This window comes from Odocoileus virginianus, chromosome 2 (genome assembly GCF_023699985.2).
Source record: "Odocoileus virginianus isolate 20LAN1187 ecotype Illinois chromosome 2, Ovbor_1.2, whole genome shotgun sequence".
NCBI lineage: Eukaryota > Metazoa > Chordata > Mammalia > Artiodactyla > Cervidae > Odocoileus > Odocoileus virginianus.
In genome coordinates, this window is record NC_069675.1 from 96,797,560 (window position 1) to 96,803,743 (window position 6,184).

Below are 6,184 nucleotides of genomic sequence, written 5' to 3' on the forward strand. Positions count from 1 at the left end.
CCTAGAGGAGCTGGGAAGAAGGGACCTTGTCTGCTGGACTCCACCTGTGCCCCTGGTCCAAGAAGGCAGTTACCGACCCATTCCTGTTGTAAAATGTCCTCAAGGCATCAAGTCTCTCTGCAAGCCTAGCTCCTGCTGCACTGTGAGCCCTCCATGAATATTTGATGAAACTGAAATATGATGCAGGAGAGACTAACATGGAGACATCAGGCGAAGTCACTGTTTATGTCACTTCCGAAGCATTAACCGATTTCAGCAAGGGTTACAGGACGGTTCTGCTGGGGGGTGGAGCGGAGAGGGGATGATGAGGGGTTGGAGGGGGGTGGTTGGGCCTCTTGAGTCCTGAGGACCTGGGCAGAGGGAAGTGGATGAAGGGCGGCTTGGTCAGCGTGAGAAAGCACCGCCCCCGCCAGCTGAGAGGCGCTTACAGGGAAGCTCAGACTAGGGCAGTCACATGTTCACAGAGGGCGTGACAAGGTTGGGGACCAAGCGCCAGGGCGAGTCAACAGTGACTGACCACCATGTTTCCCTGCTCCCAAGCTGTTGGGGGGACGTTGTGATTTTGTGAAATTAACGTATGTGAGTGAAGACAGGGCAACTGATGGCCAGTAGAGGTTCAACAACAGAAATGGAAATAGATTTATTACTCACGGGTCCTGGAGGAGGTGCACCGCGTGCTTGGAGGGGCCACGCAGGCGGTCTAGGCAGGGTGCGGAGAAGCCGGGAGAGGCAGGTCCCGGGGCGTAGTCCTTTATCAGGATCCCTGGGTGGAGTGCATTGGGGTTCCCAGACTAGGACTGGATTGGTTAATTCAAGCCAAAAGAGTAGGGTTCGCTCAGCCCTACGGGGGTCTTATCACTAGGGCACTCAAGACATAGAGGCACTAGAAAGCAGGAGGGAGACTCTTGATCACAGAGCATGTGTTTGCTGGTGAACAGGCTGCTATCTAGGGTGTGCGGGGGTGTGAAGGGGCTCGAGTCAGGCTCAGGTCTCTGCAGGCAGTGGCTGTCAGGCAGCAGAACGGTGGAGTATCTTGGTGAACTCTCATCAGGGAAATCCCATGGTGAGGCTGCCATGCTCAAGGCACAGAGGGCCTGGCATAAGGCCCGGCTCTGAGGAGGTGCCGGTTCTGTTTTCTTCATCTCTGCATTGGCCTATTTGGCATCTGTTGCTCACAGGGCCAGTTATATTAACTATAGCTTTTGTATGTGCACGTGCGCTCAGTCGTGTCCGACACTTTGCGACCTCATGGACTGTAGCCCACCAGGCTCCCCTGTCCGCGGAATTTTCCAGGCAAGAATACTGAAGTGCGCTGCCATTTTCTCCTCCAGGGGATCTTCCACACCCAGGGATGGAACCCACGTCTCCTGCATTGGCAGAAGGATTTTTACTGCTAGTGCCACCTGGGAAGCCTATTTTTGTGTGTGTGTATATTTGTATATATTTAATACTGACACTTTTTGGGGGAGGGGGGCATGTTGTACAGGTTAGGATCTTAGTTTCCTGACCAGGGATTGAACCCTGGCCCTTGGCTGTGAAAGCTCAGAGTCCTAACCACTGGCTTGCCAGGGAATTTCCGTTATTTTTTGTATTCTTCTTTAAAAAAATTATTATTATTATTATCTTTTGGCCACGCTGCATGGCATGTGGGATCCTAGTTCCCCAACCAGGGATCAAGGCCACAGCCCCTGTGTTGGCTGCTCAGAATTGGAACCACTGCAAGTCCCTTCTTCTTTTTTTTTTTAATATTTATTTATTTGACTGTGCCAGTCTTAGTTGTGGCACTCAGGATCTTTGATCAGGGATCTAGTTCCCTGACCAGGGATCGAACCTGGGCCCCCTGCATTGAGAACTCAAGAGTCCTAGCCGCTGGACCACCAGGAAGTCCTTATTTCTGGTATTCTTGTTGCTCCGGCACAAGGCTAGCCACTGGTGAGGGACAGCAAAGGGAGCCCATCTTTCACAAGCAAACCAGCCCACCCCCGACCAGCTCTCATCTAGCCCTACGTGCTCCCACCCAGCCCCAGGCCCACGCGCCCTCCCGGACCTCCCACCCGCTCCCTGCCCGGCTGACTCTTCCCAGCATGCCCTGGTCCTCTCCCACAGCTGGGCCAGGCCAGCTCCTCCGTGTTCTCCGTGGAAAGCATGGACCACAACTGCAACTATGGAGCAGGTGTTGCAGTCACCTGCTTGATGTTTGTCTCCAGAGCTGAGCCATGAGCCCGGGGAGGGCAGGGCTGTGGCTGCTTGTTGGGCCGACTCTGCCATGTGCAGGAAGCATCTGTCATTGCTGAATGAGCAGTGGGGTTGAGACTCAGCCTTGGTTTTCTCAGAACTAGGTGAGGCAGAATTCTGGGATTCTTGCCCCCATCTTCATCATTGCCCCACCAGGTCAAGTTCACAGGAACACAGGAAACATAGCTTTCCAACATGGCCCTCCTCCCCCATCCCCCTAGCCAGCCCCACCGCCTGCAAAAATTGTCGGTTCATCCTCCCTTAGGTCTTTAAGCTTTTGTTGAACACAAGTTGGTGCTCAGCACTTGGGTTGACCAGGTGCTTGGCATTTTAAGAGTATTTATTGCTAGTTTCCCAATCACAGGTGTAACCCATGCTCATTGCAGAAAATATATACACACAAACATGCACACAAAACTAAAATCAACCATAACTCCTCACCCGAGGAAAACCGTGGTATTGTATTCTGGTATTTGCTTTTCTGATCTGATATGGCCGCAGCTAGATAGTGCAAAGTTAAACAAGGTTTGGTTATATATCTTGAATAGGAGTAAGGCTTTATACAACCTGTCAAAACTGCAGAAATAGTAGGAATAAACCCACGAATCATTAAAAGCGTGTATGTGTGCGTGCCTGCTCAGCGTGTCCAGCTCTTTGTGACCCCATGGACTGTAGCCTTCCAGGCTCCTCTGTCCACGGGATTTCCCAGGCAAGAATACTGGAGTGGGTTGCCATTTCCCACTCCAGGGGATCTTCCTGACCCAGGGATCAAACCTGTGTCTCTTGCATCGGTAGGTGGATTTTTTATCATTGCACCACATGGGAGCCCATGAATAGTTGAAGTGGTAACTGTTAATAGTAAAAATTGATTGTGCAAAAGACTGTTTGTAAACAAAGAGCTTGCAAAGCGTAACACAGAATAAAGCTCAGGGTGCGTTATTATAAAGCAGCTTGGATGGTGAGAGGCAGTTGGCTGTATTCTTTGCTGTGGTTGGTTATATTAATAATGTTGGGATTTTCTTAAGTGATAGGGAATTGGTTCCTTCACACCAATTCTGGGAAACAGTTTCAGCTGTGCTTATGATTTCCAGAGGCAGAAGGAAGGAATGACCCCAGTCAAAGTTACTCTTGCAAAATAAGCTACATTAAATTTTGTTTGTATGGCTGAACTGTCACCAAACCAAACTTGAGTCTGTTTGTCTAAATGTAACAAAGCCAATCTACTGACACCAGGTTGTGGTGAAAGAAAATGGAGCGTTTATTGCAGGTGCCAAGCAAGAAGTCCAGGACAGGCAGTGCTTAAAAGTCCTGAACTCCCCAAAGGCTTTGGGGAAGGGTTTTTAAAGACAGGGTTGAGGGAGGGGGGTCGTGCGATGCGTGATCAGCACTCCGACACTCTTCTGAATGGTTGGTGGTGAGGTAATCAGGAGTCAACAGCATCAACCTGCCAGTTCTAACTGGCTTGGAGTCTGTGTGCTTGTGGGCAGCAGACAGTTAACTTCTTCCACCTGGTGGGGATTTGGGTATCTGCAAAACAGCTCAAAGGACACAGCTCAGAATGTTAACTATAGCCCTGGAGGAGGAACTAAAGGTCCTTGACTTTAATAGCTAAACTATTATTTTGTCTTGCTTGACTGTTTTTCTTTCTGCATTTTCTCACTTCTCTGATTTAATTTACTCTTTAGAACTTGGGGTTCCCTTATGGCTCAGCTGGTAAAGAATCTGCCTGCAATTGGGAGACCTGGGTTTGCTCCCTGAGTTGGGAAGATCCCCTGGAGAAGGGAAAGGCTACCCACTCCAGTATTCTAACCTGGAGAATTCCATAGACTGCACAGTCCGTGCGGTGGCAAAGAGTTGGACACAACTGAGCGACTTTCACTCACATAGGACTTGGGGAAGGCCTAGGATGCTAGTGGTTTTTCTACAGACAAGAGGCAGGTGGAGGACATGGCGGGGGTTGGGGCCTGTTCTGGGAAGGCCCCATAGGGTCCTGCTTGGTTACAAAACTGGTTTTGTCTACCCAGGGAATGTTCAAGGCTGGCCTTCATTTGTTTTTGATTTTAACAAACCCATTTTCCTGATGGGGAAATTGAGAAGCAGAGAGATTACATGGCAACCACCCAAGGCTTGTGGTTGCCAATGGACCTCCAGTCAAGAGAGCAGAGACAGCACGCTCACACACATACACGCTCCAGACATGGAGGAAGGCATTATCTGCCAAGATAAGAAAAGGAAATACGGTATCCAGGCCTTGCAAGGAGGCTTTCATTGCCAATGGTTGAAGCCGAGTTGCCCACGACAGGGCCAGAACCCAATTGTGCCTTGAGGGCTGGGAGTCAAGTAGCAGGTTCTAGAACTGGCCCTCTGCATATGGCTGGAGACTGAAAGGGACTGGTGCTTTTGTGAGACTGAAGCAAGCCACTACCCCAGTGACTCTGGGCAGAGTCCTCCTGCAGAAAATGGAACGGGCCTTCCACGTGGTGCAGAAATGCCAAGTGGAGAAACAAAAGATGGTTCACCAGAGGAGCCACCTGACTCGCGTTGCAGGCGCACATGTAGCTCACACAGGGCACCTCTAGAAGTTTACTTCTGCTGACCATGAACTCGCGATGATGCGGAAGCCTGCGAGGAGACCTGCCTCTTATGCAACAGCAGGTGCAGCAAATGGGCCAATTCATATCTGAGAAACTAGACATATTACAGCAATTTGAAAAGAATTTAAAACCAGGTCTGTACAAGTGTTTGCAAACATGGCAACCAAATGCAACATGTAATCTTGGCCTAGATTCTGTCCTGGCCAAAAAAAACACACTAGAGAAGACAGGAAAGTCTGGTGTGCTGCAGTCCATGGGGTCTCTGAGTTTGAAATTACTTTCCAATAAAAAGTTTTAAAAACCATTTGAAGAGAAAGCACATGGACTAGAGAGTTGTTATTTAGCCGCTCAGTCGTGTCCAACTCTTCGCGACCCCATGGACTGCAGCACATTAAGCTTTTCTGTACTTCATTATCCCCCAGAGTGTGCTCAAATTCATGTCCGTTGAGTCATGGACATGGTGATACTAGCTAACCATCTCATCTTTTGCTGACCCCTTCTTTTGCCTTCAATCTTTCCCTGCATCAGGGCCTTTTCCAGTGAGTTGACTCTTCATATCAGGTGGCCAAAGTATTGGAGCTTCAGCATCAACCCTTCCAATGTATATTCAGGGTTGATTTCCTTTAGGGTTGACTGGTTTGATCTTGCAGTCCAAGGGACTCTCAAGAATCTTCTCTAGCACCACAATTCGAAAGCATCAATTCTTCAGTGTTCAGCCTTCTTTGTGGTCCAACTCTCACATACGTATATGACTACTGGAAAAACCATAGCTTTGACTATACGGACCTTTGTCAGCAAAGTGATGTCTCTATTTTTTTTGCATCACCACAGAAAAGACATTATGAAAAACATACAGATTTTAAAAGGACCAGGTGAAAATTCTAACCGCGAAAAGTAAAGACTGACACATTTTGCGGCGACTCCCCTGGTGATCCCGTGGTTAAGACTCCACACTGCCAAAGCAGGAAGTTCATCTGTGTGTGAAACTCAAGCCCTAGACCACTTCCCTGGTAGTTCAGCGGGTAAGGAATCTGCCTGCAATGCAGGAGACCCCGGTTCAATTCCTGGGTCGGGAAGATTCCCTGGAGAAGGGATAGGCCACCCACTCCAGTATTCTTGGGCTTCCCTTGCGGCTCAGCTGGTAAAGAATCTGCCTGCAATGCAAGAGACCTAAGTTCGAACCTGGGTTGGGAAGATCCCCTGGAGAAGGGAATGACTACCCGTTCCAGTATTCTGGCCTGGAGAATAGTCCATGGGGTCGCAGAGTCGGACAGGACTGAGCGACTTTCACTAATAATGCCATCACTGAGGCCGCTAGTCCACTACAGGGCACAGACAGAAACCACCCCTCTCCC